Consider the following 16784-nt stretch of genomic DNA (forward strand, 5'->3'; position numbering starts at 1 on the left):
ATAGAAAGAGCGAACTGTGTACTCATATCACGAACAATAGAGAAGAATAACATGGGCGTTGTGCAGTAGTGTGCATGGTATTGGGCTGCGAATGGGATGATCTGGGTTCAAATCTCTGTCATTGGTTATAATTTTTTTCCCCAAAATTGTGGACTGTCCATCCGGTCACTGAAGTGTCTGTTCTCCTTCTGTAGTCTTGGCAGTTGTACGATACTCTAAACACAGTCTAGTAGTTTAGTTGGCTGAATTACCAAGTTGTTCTTCTGACTAGGCAAACTCCCCACGGCGACGCCCTCAGATTTCGTGGTAAAATGGCCCAGTGGATAGCCTGTCAGAAACTGAACACAGATAAGACACGATAACAGGAATAAGTATACTGAATTGTGAAAGAAGAAGCAAAATAGAAAGAGCGAACTGTGTACTCATATCACGAAAAATAGAGAAGAATAACATGGGCGTTGTGCAGTAGTGTGCATGGTATTGGGCTGCGAATGGGATGATCTGGGTTCAAATCTCTGTCATTGGTTATAATTTTTTTCCCCAAAATTGTGGACTGTCCATCCGGTCACTGAAGTGTCTGTTCTCCTTCTGTAGTCTTGGCAGTTGTACGATACTCTAAGTACAATCTAGTAGTTTAGTTGGCTGAATTACCAAGTTGTTCTTCTGACTAGGCAAACTCCCCACGGCGACGCCCTCAGATTTCGTGGTAAAATGGCCCAGTGGATAGCCTGTCAGAAACTGAACACAGATAAGACACGATAACAGGAAAAAGTATACTGAATTGTGAAAGAAGAAGCAAAATAGAAAGAGCGAACTGTGTACTCATATCACGAACAATAGAGAAGAATAACATCGGCGTTGTGCAGTAGTGTGCATGGTATTGGGCTGCGAATGGGATGATCTGGGTTCAAATCTCTGTCATTGGTTATAATTTTTTTCCCCAAAATTGTGGACTGTCCATCCGGTCACTGAAGTGTCTGTTCTCCTTCTGTAGTCTTGGCAGTTGTACGATACTCTAAGTACAATCTAGTAGTTTAGTTGGCTGAATTACCAAGTTGTTCTTCTGACTAGGCAAACTCCCCACGGCGACGCCCTCAGATTTCGTGGTAAAATGGCCCAGTGGATAGCCTGTCAGAAACTGAACACAGATAAGACACGATAACAGGAAAAAGTATACTGAATTGTGAAAGAAGAAGCAAAATAGAAAGAGCGAACTGTGTACTCATATCACGAACAATAGAGAAGAATAACATGGGCGTTGTGCAGTACTGTGCATGGTATTGGGCTGCGAATGGGACGATCTGGGTTCAAATCTCTGTCATTGGTTATAATTTTTTTCCCCAAAATTGTGGACTGTCCATCCGGTCACTGAAGTGTCTGTTCTCCTTCTGTAGTCTTGGCAGTTGTACGATACTCTAAGTACAATCTAGTAGTTTAGTTGGCTGAATTACCAAGTTGTTCTTCTGACTAGGCAAACTCCCCACGGCGACGCCCTCAGATTTCGTGGTAAAATGGCCCAGTGGATAGCCTGTCAGAAACTGAACACAGATAAGACACGATAAGAGGAAAAAGTATACTGAATTGTGAAAGAAGAAGCAAAATAGAAAGAGCGAACTGTGTACTCATATCACGAACAATAGAGAACAATAACATGGGCGTTGTGCAGTAGTGTGCATGGTATTGGGCTGCGAATGGGATGATCTGGGTTCAAATCTCTGTCATTGGTTATAATTTTTTTCCCCAAAATTGTGGACTGTCCATCCGGTCACTGAAGTGTCTGTTCTCCTTCTGTAGTCTTGGCAGTTGTACGATACTCTAAGTACAATCTAGTAGTTTAGTTGGCTGAATTACCAAGTTGTTCTTCTGACTAGGCAAACTCCCCACGGCGACGCCCTCAGATTTCGTGGTAAAATGGCCCAGTGGATAGCCTGTCAGAAACTGAACACAGATAAGACACGATAACAGGAAAAAGTATACTGAATTGTGAAAGAAGAAGCAAAATAGAAAGAGCGAACTGTGTACTCATATCACGAACAATAGAGAACAATAACATGGGCGTTGTGCAGTAGTGTGCATGGTATTGGGCTGCGAATGGGATGATCTGGGTTCAAATCTCTGTCATTGGTTATAATTTTTTTCCCCAAAATTGTGGACTGTCCATCCGGTCACTGAAGTGTCTGTTCTCCTTCTGTAGTCTTGGCAGTTGTACGATACTCTAAGTACAATCTAGTAGTTTAGTTGGCTGAATTACCAAGTTGTTCTTCTGACTAGGCAAACTCCCCACGGCGACGCCCTCAGATTTCGTGGTAAAATGGCCCAGTGGATAGCCTGTCAGAAACTGAACACAGATAAGACACGATAACAGGAAAAAGTATACTGAATTGTGAAAGAAGAAGCAAAATAGAAAGAGCGAACTGTGTACTCATATCACGAACAATAGAGAAGAATAACATGGGCGTTGTGCAGTACTGTGCATGGTATTGGGCTGCGAATGGGACGATCTGGGTTCAAATCTCTGTCATTGGTTATAATTTTTTTCCCCAAAATTGTGGACTGTCCATCCGGTCACTGAAGTGTCTGTTCTCCTTCTGTAGTCTTGGCAGTTGTACGATACTCTAAGTACAATCTAGTAGTTTAGTTGGCTGAATTACCAAGTTGTTCTTCTGACTAGGCAAACTCCCCACGGCGACGCCCTCAGATTTCGTGGTAAAATGGGCCAGTGGATAGCCTGTCAGAAACTGAACACAGATAAGACACGATAACAGGAAAAAGTATACTGAATTGTGAAAGAAGAAGCAAAATAGAAAGAGCGAACTGTGTACTCATATCACGAACAATAGAGAAGAATAACATGGGCGTTGTGCAGTAGTGTGCATGGTATTGGGCTGCGAATGGGATGATCTGGGTTCAAATCTCTGTCATTGGTTATAATTTTTTTCCCCAAAATTGTGGACTGTCCATCCGGTCACTGAAGTGTCTGTTCTCCTTCTGTAGTCTTGGCAGTTGTACGATGCTCTAAGTACAATCTAGTAGTTAAGTTGGCTGAATTACCAAGTTGTTCTTCTGACTAGGCAAACTCCCCACGGCGACGCCCTCAGATTTCGTGGTAAAATGGGCCAGTGGATAGCCTGTCAGAAACTGAACACAGATAAGACACGATAACAGGAAAAAGTATACTGAATTGTGAAAGAAGAAGCAAAATAGAAAGAGCGAACTGTGTACTCATATCACGAACAATAGAGAAGAATAACATGGGCGTTGTGCAGTAGTGTGCATGGTATTGGGCTGCGAATGGGATGATCTGGGTTCAAATCTCTGTCATTGGTTATAATTTTTTTCCCCAAAATTGTGGACTGTCCATCCGGTCACTGAAGTGTCTGTTCTCCTTCTGTAGTCTTGGCAGTTGTACGATACTCTAAGTACAATCTAGTAGTTTAGTTGGCTGAATTACCAAGTTGTTCTTCTGACTAGGCAAACTCCCCACGGCGACGCCCTCAGATTTCGTGGTAAAATGGCCCAGTGGATAGCCTGTCAGAAACTGAACACAGATAAGACACGATAACAGGAAAAAGTATACTGAATTGTGAAAGAAGAAGCAAAATAGAAAGAGCGAACTGTGTACTCATATCACGAACAATAGAGAAGAATAACATGGGCGTTGTGCAGTAGTGTGCATGGTATTGGGCTGCGAATGGGATGATCTGGGTTCAAATCTCTGTCATTGGTTATAATTTTTTTCCCCAAAATTGTGGACTGTCCACCCGATCACTGAAGTGTCTGTTCTCCTTCTGTAGTCTTGGCAGTTGTACGATGCTCTAAGTACAATATAGTAGTTAAGTTGGCTGAATTACCAAGTTGTTCTTCTGACTAGGCAAACTCCCCACGGCGACGCCCTCAGATTTCGTGGTAAAATGGGCCAGTGGATAGCCTGTCAGAAACTGAACACAGATAAGACACGATAACAGGAAAAAGTATACTGAATTGTGAAAGAAGAAGCAAAATAGAAAGAGCGAACTGTGACATCATATCACGAACAATAGAGAAGAATAACATGGGCGTTGTGCAGTAGTGTGCATGGTATTGGGCTGCGAATGGGATGATCTGGGTCCAAATCTCTGTCATTGGTTATAATTTTTTTCCCCAAAATTGTGGACTGTCCACCCGATCACTGAAGTGTCTGTTCTCCTTCTGTAGTCTTGGCAGTTGTACGATGCTCTAAGTACAATCTAGTAGTTTAGTTGGCTGAATTACCAAGTTGTTCTTCTGACTAGGCAAACTCCCCACGGCGACGCCCTCAGATTTCGTGGTAAAATGGCCCAGTGGATAGCCTGTCAGAAACTGAACACAGATAAGACACGATAACAGGAAAAAGTATACTGAATTGTGAAAGAAGAAGCAAAATAGAAAGAGCGAACTGTGTACTCATATCACGAACAATAGAGAAGAATAACATGGGCGTTGTGCAGTAGTGTGCATGGTATTGGGCTGCGAATGGGATGATCTGGGTTCAAATCTCTGTCATTGGTTATAATTTTTTTCCCCAAAATTGTGGACTGTCCACCCGATCACTGAAGTGTCTGTTCTCCTTCTGTAGTCTTGGCAGTTGTACGATGCTCTAAGTACAATATAGTAGTTAAGTTGGCTGAATTACCAAGTTGTTCTTCTGACTAGGCAAACTCCCCACGGCGACGCCCTCAGATTTCGTGGTAAAATGGCCCAGTGGATAGCCTGTCAGAAACTGAACACAGATAAGACACGATAACAGGAAAAAGTATACTGAATTGTGAAAGAAGAAGCAAAATAGAAAGAGCGAATTGTGAACTCATATCACGAACAATAGAGAAGAATAACATGGGCGTTGTGCAGTAGTGTGCATGGTATTGGGCTGCGAATGGGATGATCTGGGTTCATATCTCGGTCGTTGGTCATAATTTTTTTCCCCAAAATTGTTGACTGTCGATCCGGTCACTGTAGTGTCTGTTCTCCTTCTGTAGTCTTGGCAGTTGTACGATACTCTAAGCACAGTCTAGTAGTTAAGTTGGCTGAATTACCAAGTTGTTCTTCTGACTAGGCAAACTCCCCACGGCGACGCCCTCAGATTTCGTGGTAAAATGGCCCAGTGGATAGCCTGTCAGAAACTGAACACAGATAAGACACGATAACAGGAAAAAGTATACTGAATTGTGAAAGAAGAAGCAAAATAGAAAGAGCGAATTGTGAACTCATATCACGAAAAATAGAGAAGAATAACATGGGCGTTGTGCAGTAGTGTGCATGGTATTGGGCTGCGAATGGGATGATCTGGGTTCAAATCTCTGTCATTGGTTATAATTTTTTTCCCCAAAATTGTGGACTGTCCACCCGATCACTGAAGTGTCTGTTCTCCTTCTGTAGTCTTGGCAGTTGTACGATGCTCTAAGTACAATCTAGTAGTTAAGTTGGCTGAATTACCAAGTTGTTCTTCTGACTAGGCAAACTCCCCACGGCGACGCCCTCAGATTTCGTGGTAAAATGGCCCAGTGGATAGCCTGTCAGAAACTGAACACAGATAAGACACGATAACAGGAAAAAGTATACTGAATTGTGAAAGAAGAAGCAAAATAGAAAGAGCGAATTGTGAACTCATATCACGAAAAATAGAGAAGAATAACATGGGCGTTGTGCAGTAGTGTGCATGGTATTGGGCTGCGAATGGGATGATCTGGGTTCAAATCTCTGTCATTGGTTATAATTTTTTTCCCCAAAATTGTGGACTGTCCACCCGATCACTGAAGTGTCTGTTCTCCTTCTGTAGTCTTGGCAGTTGTACGATGCTCTAAGCACAGTCTAGTAGTTAAGTTGGCTGAATTACCAAGTTGTTCTTCTGACTAGGCAAACTCCCCACGGCGACGCCCTCAGATTTCGTGGTAAAATGGCCCAGTGGATAGCCTGTCAGAAACTGAACACAGATAAGACACGATAACAGGAAAAAGTATACTGAATTGTGAAAGAAGAAGCAAAATAGAAAGAGCGAATTGTGAACTCATATCACGAAAAATAGAGAAGAATAACATGGGCGTTGTGCAGTAGTGTGCATGGTATTGGGCTGCGAATGGGATGATCTGGGTTCAAATCTCTGTCATTGGTTATAATTTTTTTCCCCAAAATTGTGGACTGTCCACCCGATCACTGAAGTGTCTGTTCTCCTTCTGTAGTCTTGGCAGTTGTACGATGCTCTAAGTACAATATAGTAGTTAAGTTGGCTGAATTACCAAGTTGTTCTTCTGACTAGGCAAACTCCCCACGGCGACGCCCTCAGATTTCGTGGTAAAATGGCCCAGTGGATAGCCTGTCAGAAACTGAACACAGATAAGACACGATAACAGGAAAAAGTATACTGAATTGTGAAAGAAGAAGCAAAATAGAAAGAGCGAATTGTGAACTCATATCACGAAAAATAGAGAAGAATAACATGGGCGTTGTGCAGTAGTGTGCATGGTATTGGGCTGCGAATGGGATGATCTGGGTTCAAATCTCTGTCATTGGTTATAATTTTTTTCCCCAAAATTGTGGACTGTCCACCCGATCACTGAAGTGTCTGTTCTCCTTCTGTAGTCTTGGCAGTTGTACGATACTCTAAGCACAGTCTAGTAGTTAAGTTGGCTGAATTACCAAGTTGTTCTTCTGACTAGGCAAACTCCCCACGGCGACGCCCTCAGATTTCGTGGTAAAATGGCCCAGTGGATAGCCTGTCAGAAACTGAACACAGATAAGACACGATAACAGGAAAAAGTATACTGAATTGTGAAAGAAGAAGCAAAATAGAAAGAGCGAATTGTGAACTCATATCACGAAAAATAGAGAAGAATAACATGGGCGTTGTGCAGTAGTGTGCATGGTATTGGGCTGCGAATGGGATGATCTGGGTTCAAATCTCTGTCATTGGTTATAATTTTTTTCCCCAAAATTGTGGACTGTCCACCCGATCACTGAAGTGTCTGTTCTCCTTCTGTAGTCTTGGCAGTTGTACGATGCTCTAAGTACAATCTAGTAGTTAAGTTGGCTGAATTACCAAGTTGTTCTTCTGACTAGGCAAACTCCCCACGGCGACGCCCTCAGATTTCGTGGTAAAATGGCCCAGTGGATAGCCTGTCAGAAACTGAACACAGATAAGACACGATAACAGGAAAAAGTATACTGAATTGTGAAAGAAGAAGCAAAATAGAAAGAGCGAATTGTGAACTCATATCACGAACAATAGAGAAGAATAACATGGGCGTTGTGCAGTAGTGTGCATGGTATTGGGCTGCGAATGGGATGATCTGGGTTCATATCTCGGTCGTTGGTCATAATTTTTTTCCCCAAAATTGTTGACTGTCGATCCGGTCACTGTAGTGTCTGTTCTCCTTCTGTAGTCTTGGCAGTTGTACGATACTCTAAGCACAGTCTAGTAGTTAAGTTGGCTGAATTACCAAGTTGTTCTTCTGACTAGGCAAACTCCCCACGGCGACGCCCTCAGATTTCGTGGTAAAATGGCCCAGTGGATAGCCTGTCAGAAACTGAACACAGATAAGACACGATAACAGGAAAAAGTATACTGAATTGTGAAAGAAGAAGCAAAATAGAAAGAGCGAATTGTGAACTCATATCACGAACAATAGAGAAGAATAACATGGGCGTTGTGCAGTAGTGTGCATGGTATTGGGCTGCGAATGGGATGATCTGGGTTCAAATCTCTGTCATTGGTTATAATTTTTTTCCCCAAAATTGTGGACTGTCCACCCGATCACTGAAGTGTCTGTTCTCCTTCTGTAGTCTTGGCAGTTGTACGATGCTCTAAGTACAATCTAGTAGTTAAGTTGGCTGAATTACCAAGTTGTTCTTCTGACTAGGCAAACTCCCCACGGCGACGCCCTCAGATTTCGTGGTAAAATGGCCCAGTGGATAGCCTGTCAGAAACTGAACACAGATAAGACACGATAACAGGAAAAAGTATACTGAATTGTGAAAGAAGAAGCAAAATAGAAAGAGCGAATTGTGAACTCATATCACGAAAAATAGAGAAGAATAACATGGGCGTTGTGCAGTAGTGTGCATGGTATTGGGCTGCGAATGGGATGATCTGGGTTCAAATCTCTGTCATTGGTTATAATTTTTTTCCCCAAAATTGTGGACTGTCCACCCGATCACTGAAGTGTCTGTTCTCCTTCTGTAGTCTTGGCAGTTGTACGATGCTCTAAGTACAATCTAGTAGTTAAGTTGGCTGAATTACCAAGTTGTTCTTCTGACTAGGCAAACTCCCCACGGCGACGCCCTCAGATTTCGTGGTAAAATGGCCCAGTGGATAGCCTGTCAGAAACTGAACACAGATAAGACACGATAACAGGAAAAAGTATACTGAATTGTGAAAGAAGAAGCAAAATAGAAAGAGCGAATTGTGAACTCATATCACGAAAAATAGAGAAGAATAACATGGGCGTTGTGCAGTAGTGTGCATGGTATTGGGCTGCGAATGGGATGATCTGGGTTCAAATCTCTGTCATTGGTTATAATTTTTTTCCCCAAAATTGTGGACTGTCCACCCGATCACTGAAGTGTCTGTTCTCCTTCTGTAGTCTTGGCAGTTGTACGATGCTCTAAGTACAATCTAGTAGTTAAGTTGGCTGAATTACCAAGTTGTTCTTCTGACTAGGCAAACTCCCCACGGCGACGCCCTCAGATTTCGTGGTAAAATGGCCCAGTGGATAGCCTGTCAGAAACTGAACACAGATAAGACACGATAACAGGAAAAAGTATACTGAATTGTGAAAGAAGAAGCAAAATAGAAAGAGCGAATTGTGAACTCATATCACGAACAATAGAGAAGAAAAACATGGGCGTTGTGCAGTAGTGTGCATGGTATTGGGCTGCGAATGGGATGATCTGGGTTCAAATCTCGGTTGTTGGATATAATGTTTTTCCCCAAAATTGTTGACTGTCCATCCGGTCACTGAAGTGTCTGTTCTCCTTCTGTAGTCTTGGCAGTTGTACGATACTCTAAGCACAGTATAGTAGTTTAGTTGTCTGAATTACCAAGTTGTTCTTCTGACAGGGCAAACTCCCCACGGCGACGCCCTCAGATTTCGTGGTAAAATGGCCCAGTGGATAGCCTGTCAGAAACTGAACACAGATAAGACACGATAACAGGAAAAAGTGTACTGAATTGTGAAAGAAGAAGCAAAATAGAAAGAGCGAACTGTGAACTCATATCACGAACGATAGAGAAGAATAACATGGGCGTTGTGCTGTAGTGTGCATGGTATTGGGCTGCGAATGGGATGATCTGGGTTCAAATCTCGGTCGTTGGTTATAATTTTTTCCCCAAAATTGTGGACTGTCCATCTGGTCACTGAAGTGTCTGTTCTCCTTCTGTAGTCTTGGCAGTTGTACGATACTCTAAGCACAGTCTAGTACTTTAGTTGGCTGAATTAGCAAGTTGTTCTTCTGACTAGGCAAACTCCCCACGGCGACGCCCTCAGATTTCGTGGTAAAATGGCCCAGTGGATAGCCTGTCAGAAACTGAACACAGATAAGACACGATAACAGGAAAAAGTGTACTGAATTGTGAAAGAAGAAGCAAAATAGAAAGAGCGAACTGTGAACTCATATCACGAACGATAGAGAAGAATAACATGGGCGTTGTGCTGTAGTGTGCATGGTATTGGGCTGCGAATGGGATGATCTGGGTTCAAATCTCGGTCGTTGGTTATAATTTTTTCCCCAAAATTGTGGACTGTCCATCTGGTCACTGAAGTGTCTGTTCTCCTTCTGTAGTCTTGGCAGTTGTACGATACTCTAAGCACAGTCTAGTACTTTAGTTGGCTGAATTAGCAAGTTGTTCTTCTGACTAGGCAAACTCCCCACGGCGACGCCCTCAGATTTCGTGGTAAAATGGCCCAGTGGATAGCCTGTCAGAAACTGAACACAGATAAGACACGATAACAGGAAAAAGTGTACTGAATTGTGAAAGAAGAAGCAAAATAGAAAGAGCGAACTGTGAACTCATATCACGAACGATAGAGAAGAATAACATGGGCGTTGTGCTGTAGTGTGCATGGTATTGGGCTGCGAATGGGATGATCTGGGTTCAAATCTCGGTTGTTGGATATAATGTTTTTCCCCAAAATTGTTGACTGTCCATCCGGTCACTGAAGTGTCTGTTCTCCTTCTGTAGTCTTGGCAGTTGTACGATACTCTAAGCACAGTATAGTAGTTTAGTTGTCTGAATTACCAAGTTGTTGTTCTGACTAGGCAAACTCCCTACGGCGACGCCCTCAGATTTCGTGGTAAAATGGCCCAGTGGATAGCCTGTCAGAAACTGAACACAGATAAGACACGATAACAGGAAAAAGTGTACTGAATTGTGAAAGAAGAAGCAAAATAGAAAGAGCGAACTGTGAACTCATATCACGAACGATAAAGAAGAATAACATGGGCGTTGTGCAGTAGTGTGCATGGTATTGGGCTGCGAATGGGATGATCTGGGTTCAAATCTCGGTCGTTGGTTATAATTTATCCCCAAAATTGTGGACTGTCCATCCGGTCACTGAAGTGTCTGTTCTCCTTCTGTAGTCTTGGCAGTTGTACGATACTCTAAGCACAGTCTAGTAGTTTAGTTGGCTGAATTAGCAAGTTGTTGTTCTGACTAGGCAAACTCCCTACGGCGACGCCCTCAGATTTCGTGGTAAAATGGCCCAGTGGATAGCCTGTCAGAAACTGAACACAGATAAGACACGATAACAGGAAAAAGTGTACTGAATTGTGAAAGAAGAAGCAAAATAGAAAGAGCGAACTGTGAACTCATATCACGAACGATAGAGAAGAATAACTTGGGCGTTGTGCTGTAGTGTGCATGGTATTGGGCTGCGAATGGGATGATCTGGGTTCAAATCTCGGTCGTTGGTTATAATTTTTTCCCCAAAATTGTGGACTGTCCATCTGGTCACTGAAGTGTCTGTTCTCCTTCTGTAGTCTTGGCAGTTGTACGATACTCTAAGCACAGTCTAGTACTTTAGTTGGCTGAATTAGCAAGTTGTTCTTCTGACTAGGCAAACTCCCCACGGCGACGCCCTCAGATTTCGTGGTAAAATGGCCCAGTGGATAGCCTGTCAGAAACTGAACACAGATAAGACACGATAACAGGAAAAAGTGTACTGAATTGTGAAAGAAGAAGCAAAATAGAAAGAGCGAACTGTGAACTCATATCACGAACGATAGAGAAGAATAACATGGGCGTTGTGCTGTAGTGTGCATGGTATTGGGCTGCGAATGGGATGATCTGGGTTCAAATCTCGGTCGTTGGTTATAATTTTTTCCCCAAAATTGTGGACTGTCCATCTGGTCACTGAAGTGTCTGTTCTCCTTCTGTAGTCTTGGCAGTTGTACGATACTCTAAGCACAGTCTAGTACTTTAGTTGGCTGAATTAGCAAGTTGTTCTTCTGACTAGGCAAACTCCCCACGGCGACGCCCTCAGATTTCGTGGTAAAATGGCCCAGTGGATAGCCTGTCAGAAACTGAACACAGATAAGACACGATAACAGGAAAAAGTGTACTGAATTGTGAAAGAAGAAGCAAAATAGAAAGAGCGAACTGTGAACTCATATCACGAACGATAGAGAAGAATAACATGGGCGTTGTGCTGTAGTGTGCATGGTATTGGGCTGCGAATGGGATGATCTGGGTTCAAATCTCGGTCGTTGGTTATAATTTTTTCCCCAAAATTGTGGACTGTCCATCCGGTCACTGAAGTGTCTGTTCTCCTTCTGTAGTCTTGGCAGTTGTACGATACTCTAAGCACAGTCTAGTAGTTTAGTTGGCTGAATTAGCAAGTTGTTGTTCTGACTAGGCAAACTCCCCACGGCGACGCCCTCAGATTTCGTGGTAAAATGGCCCAGTGGATAGCCTGTCAGAAACTGAACACAGATAAGACACGATAACAGGAAAAAGTGTACTGAATTGTGAAAGAAGAAGCAAAATAGAAAGAGCGAACTGTGAACTCATATCACGAACGATAGAGAAGAATAACATGGGCGTTGTGCTGTAGTGTGCATGGTATTGGGCTGCGAATGGGATGATCTGGGTTCAAATCTCGGTCGTTGGTTATAATTTTTTCCCCAAAATTGTGGACTGTCGATCCGGTCACTGAAGTGTCTGTTCTCCTTCTGTAGTCTTGGCAGTTGTACGATAGTCTAAGCACAGTTTAGAAGTTTACTTGACTGAAGTAACAGTTGTTCTTCTGACTAGGCAAACTCCCCACGGCGACGACCTCAGATTTCGCGGTAAAATGGCCCAGTGGATAGCCTGTCTGGAACTGAACACAGATAAGACACGATAACAGGAAAAAGTATACTGAATTGTGAAAGAAGAAGCAAAATAGAAAGAGCGAACTGTGAACTCATATCACGAACGATAGAGAAGAATAACATGGGCGTTGTGCTGTAGTGTGCATGGTATTGGGCTGCGAATGGGATGATCTGGGTTCAAATCTCGGTTGTTGGATATAATGTTTTTCCCCAAAATTGTTGACTGTCCATCCGGTCACTGAAGTGTCTGTTCTCCTTCTGTAGTCTTGGCAGTTGTACGATACTCTAAGCACAGTATAGTAGTTTAGTTGGCTGAATTACCAAGTTGTTCTTCTGACAGGGCAAACTCCCCACGGCGACCCCTCAGATTTCGTGATAAAATGGCCCAGTGGATTGCCTGTCAGAAACTGAACACAGATAAGACACGATAACAGGAAAAAGTATACTGAATTGTGAAAGAAGAAGCAAAATAGAAAGAGCGAACTGTGACATCATATCGCGAACAATAGAGAAGAATAACTTGGGCGTTGTGCAGTAGTGTGCATGGTATTGGGCTGCGAATGGGATGATCTGGGTTCAAATCTCGGTCGTTGGTTATAATGTTTTTCCCCAAAATTGTTGACTGTCCATCCGGTCACTGAGGTGTCTGTTCTGCTTCTGTAGTCTTGGCAGTTGTACGATCATATCGCGAACAATAGAGAAGAATAACTTGGGCGTTGTGCAGTAGTGTGCATGGTATTGGGCTGCGAATGGGATGATCTGGGTTCAAATCTCGGTCGTTGGTTATAATGTTTTTCCCCAAAATTGTTGACTGTCCATCCGGTCACTGAGGTGTCTGTTCTGCTTCTGTAGTCTTGGCAGTTGTACGATACTCTAAGCACAGTATAGTAGTTTAGTTGGCTGAATTACCAAGTTGTTCTTCTGACAGGGCAAACTCCCCACGGCGACCCCTCAGATTTCGTGATAAAATGGCCCAGTGGATTGCCTGTCAGAAACTGAACACAGATAAGACACGATAACAGGAAAAAGTATACTGAATTGTGAAAGAAGAAGCAAAATAGAAAGAGCGAACTGTGACATCATATCGCGAACAATAGAGAAGAATAACTTGGGCGTTGTGCAGTAGTGTGCATGGTATTGGGCTGCGAATGGGATGATCTGGGTTCAAATCTCGGTCGTTGGTTATAATGTTTTTCCCCAAAATTGTTGACTGTCCATCCGGTCACTGAGGTGTCTGTTCTGCTTCTGTAGTCTTGGCAGTTGTACGATCATATCGCGAACAATAGAGAACAATAACTTGGGCGTTGTGCAGTAGTGTGCATGGTATTGGGCTGCGAATGGGATGATCTGGGTTCAAATCTCGGTTGTTGGATATAATGTTTTTCCCCAAAATTGTTGACTGTCGATCCGGTCAGTGAAGTGTCTGTTCTGCTTCTGTAGTCTTGGCAGTTGTACGATCATATCGCGAACAATAGAGAAGAATAACTTGGGCGTTGTGCAGTAGTGTGCATGGTATTGGGCTGCGAATGGGATGATCTGGGTTCAAATCTCGGTCGTTGGTTATAATGTTTTTCCCCAAAATTGTTGACTGTCCATCCGGTCACTGAGGTGTCTGTTCTGCTTCTGTAGTCTTGGCAGTTGTACGATCATATCGCGAACAATAGAGAACAATAACTTGGGCGTTGTGCAGTAGTGTGCATGGTATTGGGCTGCGAATGTGATGATCTGGGTTCAAATCTCGGTTGTTGGATATAATGTTTTTCCCCAAAATTGTTGACTGTCGATCCGGTCAGTGAAGTGTCTGTTCTGCTTCTGTAGTCTTGGCAGTTGTACGATCATATCGCGAACAATAGAGAAGAATAACTTGGGCGTTGTGCAGTAGTGTGCATGGTATTGGGCTGCGAATGGGATGATCTGGGTTCAAATCTCGGTCGTTGGTTATAATGTTTTTCCCCAAAATTGTTGACTGTCCATCCGGTCACTGAGGTGTCTGTTCTGCTTCTGTAGTCTTGGCAGTTGTACGATCATATCGCGAACAATAGAGAAGAATAACTTGGGCGTTGTGCAGTAGTGTGCATGGTATTGGGCTGCGAATGGGATGATCTGGGTTCAAATCTCGGTTGTTGGATATAATGTTTTTCCCCAAAATTGTTGACTGTCGATCCGGTCAGTGAAGTGTCTGTTCTGCTTCTGTAGTCTTGGCAGTTGTACGATCATATCGCGAACAATAGAGAACAATAACTTGGGCGTTGTGCAGTAGTGTGCATGGTATTGGGCTGCGAATGGGATGATCTGGGTTCAAATCTCGGTCGTTGGTTATAATGTTTTTCCCCAAAATTGTTGACTGTCCATCCGGTCACTGAGGTGTCTGTTCTGCTTCTGTAGTCTTGGCAGTTGTACGATCATATCGCGAACAATAGAGAACAATAACTTGGGCGTTGTGCAGTAGTGTGCATGGTATTGGGCTGCGAATGGGATGATCTGGGTTCAAATCTCGGTTGTTGGATATAATGTTTTTCCCCAAAATTGTTGACTGTCGATCCGGTCAGTGAAGTGTCTGTTCTGCTTCTGTAGTCTTGGCAGTTGTACGATCATATCGCGAACAATAGAGAACAATAACTTGGGCGTTGTGCAGTAGTGTGCATGGTATTGGGCTGCGAATGGGATGATCTGGGTTCAAATCTCGGTTGTTGGATATAATGTTTTTCCCCAAAATTGTTGACTGTCGATCCGGTCAGTGAAGTGTCTGTTCTGCTTCTGTAGTCTTGGCAGTTGTACGATCATATCGCGAACAATAGAGAAGAATAACTTGGGCGTTGTGCAGTAGTGTGCATGGTATTGGGCTGCGAATGGGATGATCTGGGTTCAAATCTCGGTCGTTGGTTATAATGTTTTTCCCCAAAATTGTTGACTGTCCATCCGGTCACTGAGGTGTCTGTTCTGCTTCTGTAGTCTTGGCAGTTGTACGATCATATCGCGAACAATAGAGAACAATAACATGGGCGTTGTGCAGTAGTGTGCATGGTATTGGGCTGCGAATGGGATGATCTGGGTTCAAATCTCGGTTGTTGGATATAATGTTTTTCCCCAAAATTGTTGACTGTCGATCCGGTCAGTGAAGTGTCTGTTCTGCTTCTGTAGTCTTGGCAGTTGTACGATCATATCGCGAACAATAGAGAAGAATAACTTGGGCGTTGTGCAGTAGTGTGCATGGTATTGGGCTGCGAATGGGATGATCTGGGTTCAAATCTCGGTCGTTGGTTATAATGTTTTTCCCCAAAATTGTTGACTGTCCATCCGGTCACTGAGGTGTCTGTTCTGCTTCTGTAGTCTTGGCAGTTGTACGATCATATCGCGAACAATAGAGAACAATAACATGGGCGTTGTGCAGTAGTGTGCATGGTATTGGGCTGCGAATGGGATGATCTGGGTTCAAATCTCGGTCGTTGGTTATAATGTTTTTCCCCAAAATTGTTGACTGTCCATCCGGTCACTGAGGTGTCTGTTCTGCTTCTGTAGTCTTGGCAGTTGTACGATCATATCGCGAACAATAGAGAACAATAACATGGGCGTTGTGCAGTAGTGTGCATGGTATTGGGCTGCGAATGGGATGATCTGGGTTCAAATCTCGGTCGTTGGTTATAATGTTTTTCCCCAAAATTGTTGACTGTCCATCCGGTCACTGAGGTGTCTGTTCTGCTTCTGTAGTCTTGGCAGTTGTACGATACTCTAAGCACAGTATAGTAGTTTAGTTGGCTGAATTACCAAGTTGTTCTTCTGACAGGGCAAACTCCCCACGGCGACCCCTCAGATTTCGTGATAAAATGGCCCAGTGGATTGCCTGTCAGAAACTGAACACAGATAAGACACGATAACAGGAAAAAGTATACTGAATTGTGAAAGAAGAAGCAAAATAGAAAGAGCGAACTGTGACATCATATCGCGAACAATAGAGAAGAATAACTTGGGCGTTGTGCAGTAGTGTGCATGGTATTGGGCTGCGAATGGGATGATCTGGGTTCAAATCTCGGTCGTTGGTTATAATGTTTTTCCCCAAAATTGTTGACTGTCCATCCGGTCACTGAGGTGTCTGTTCTGCTTCTGTAGTCTTGGCAGTTGTACGATCATATCGCGAACAATAGAGAACAATAACTTGGGCGTTGTGCAGTAGTGTGCATGGTATTGGGCTGCGAATGGGATGATCTGGGTTCAAATCTCGGTTGTTGGATATAATGTTTTTCCCCAAAATTGTTGACTGTCGATCCGGTCAGTGAAGTGTCTGTTCTGCTTCTGTAGTCTTGGCAGTTGTACGATCATATCGCGAACAATAGAGAACAATAACTTGGGCGTTGTGCAGTAGTGTGCATGGTATTGGGCTGCGAATGGGATGATCTGGGTTCAAATCTCGGTTGTTGGATATAATGTTTTTCCCCAAAATTGTTGACTGTCGATCCGGTCAGTGA

Source organism: Schistocerca gregaria, chromosome 10 (genome assembly GCF_023897955.1).
Source record: "Schistocerca gregaria isolate iqSchGreg1 chromosome 10, iqSchGreg1.2, whole genome shotgun sequence".
Classification (NCBI taxonomy): Eukaryota; Metazoa; Arthropoda; class Insecta; order Orthoptera; family Acrididae; genus Schistocerca; species Schistocerca gregaria.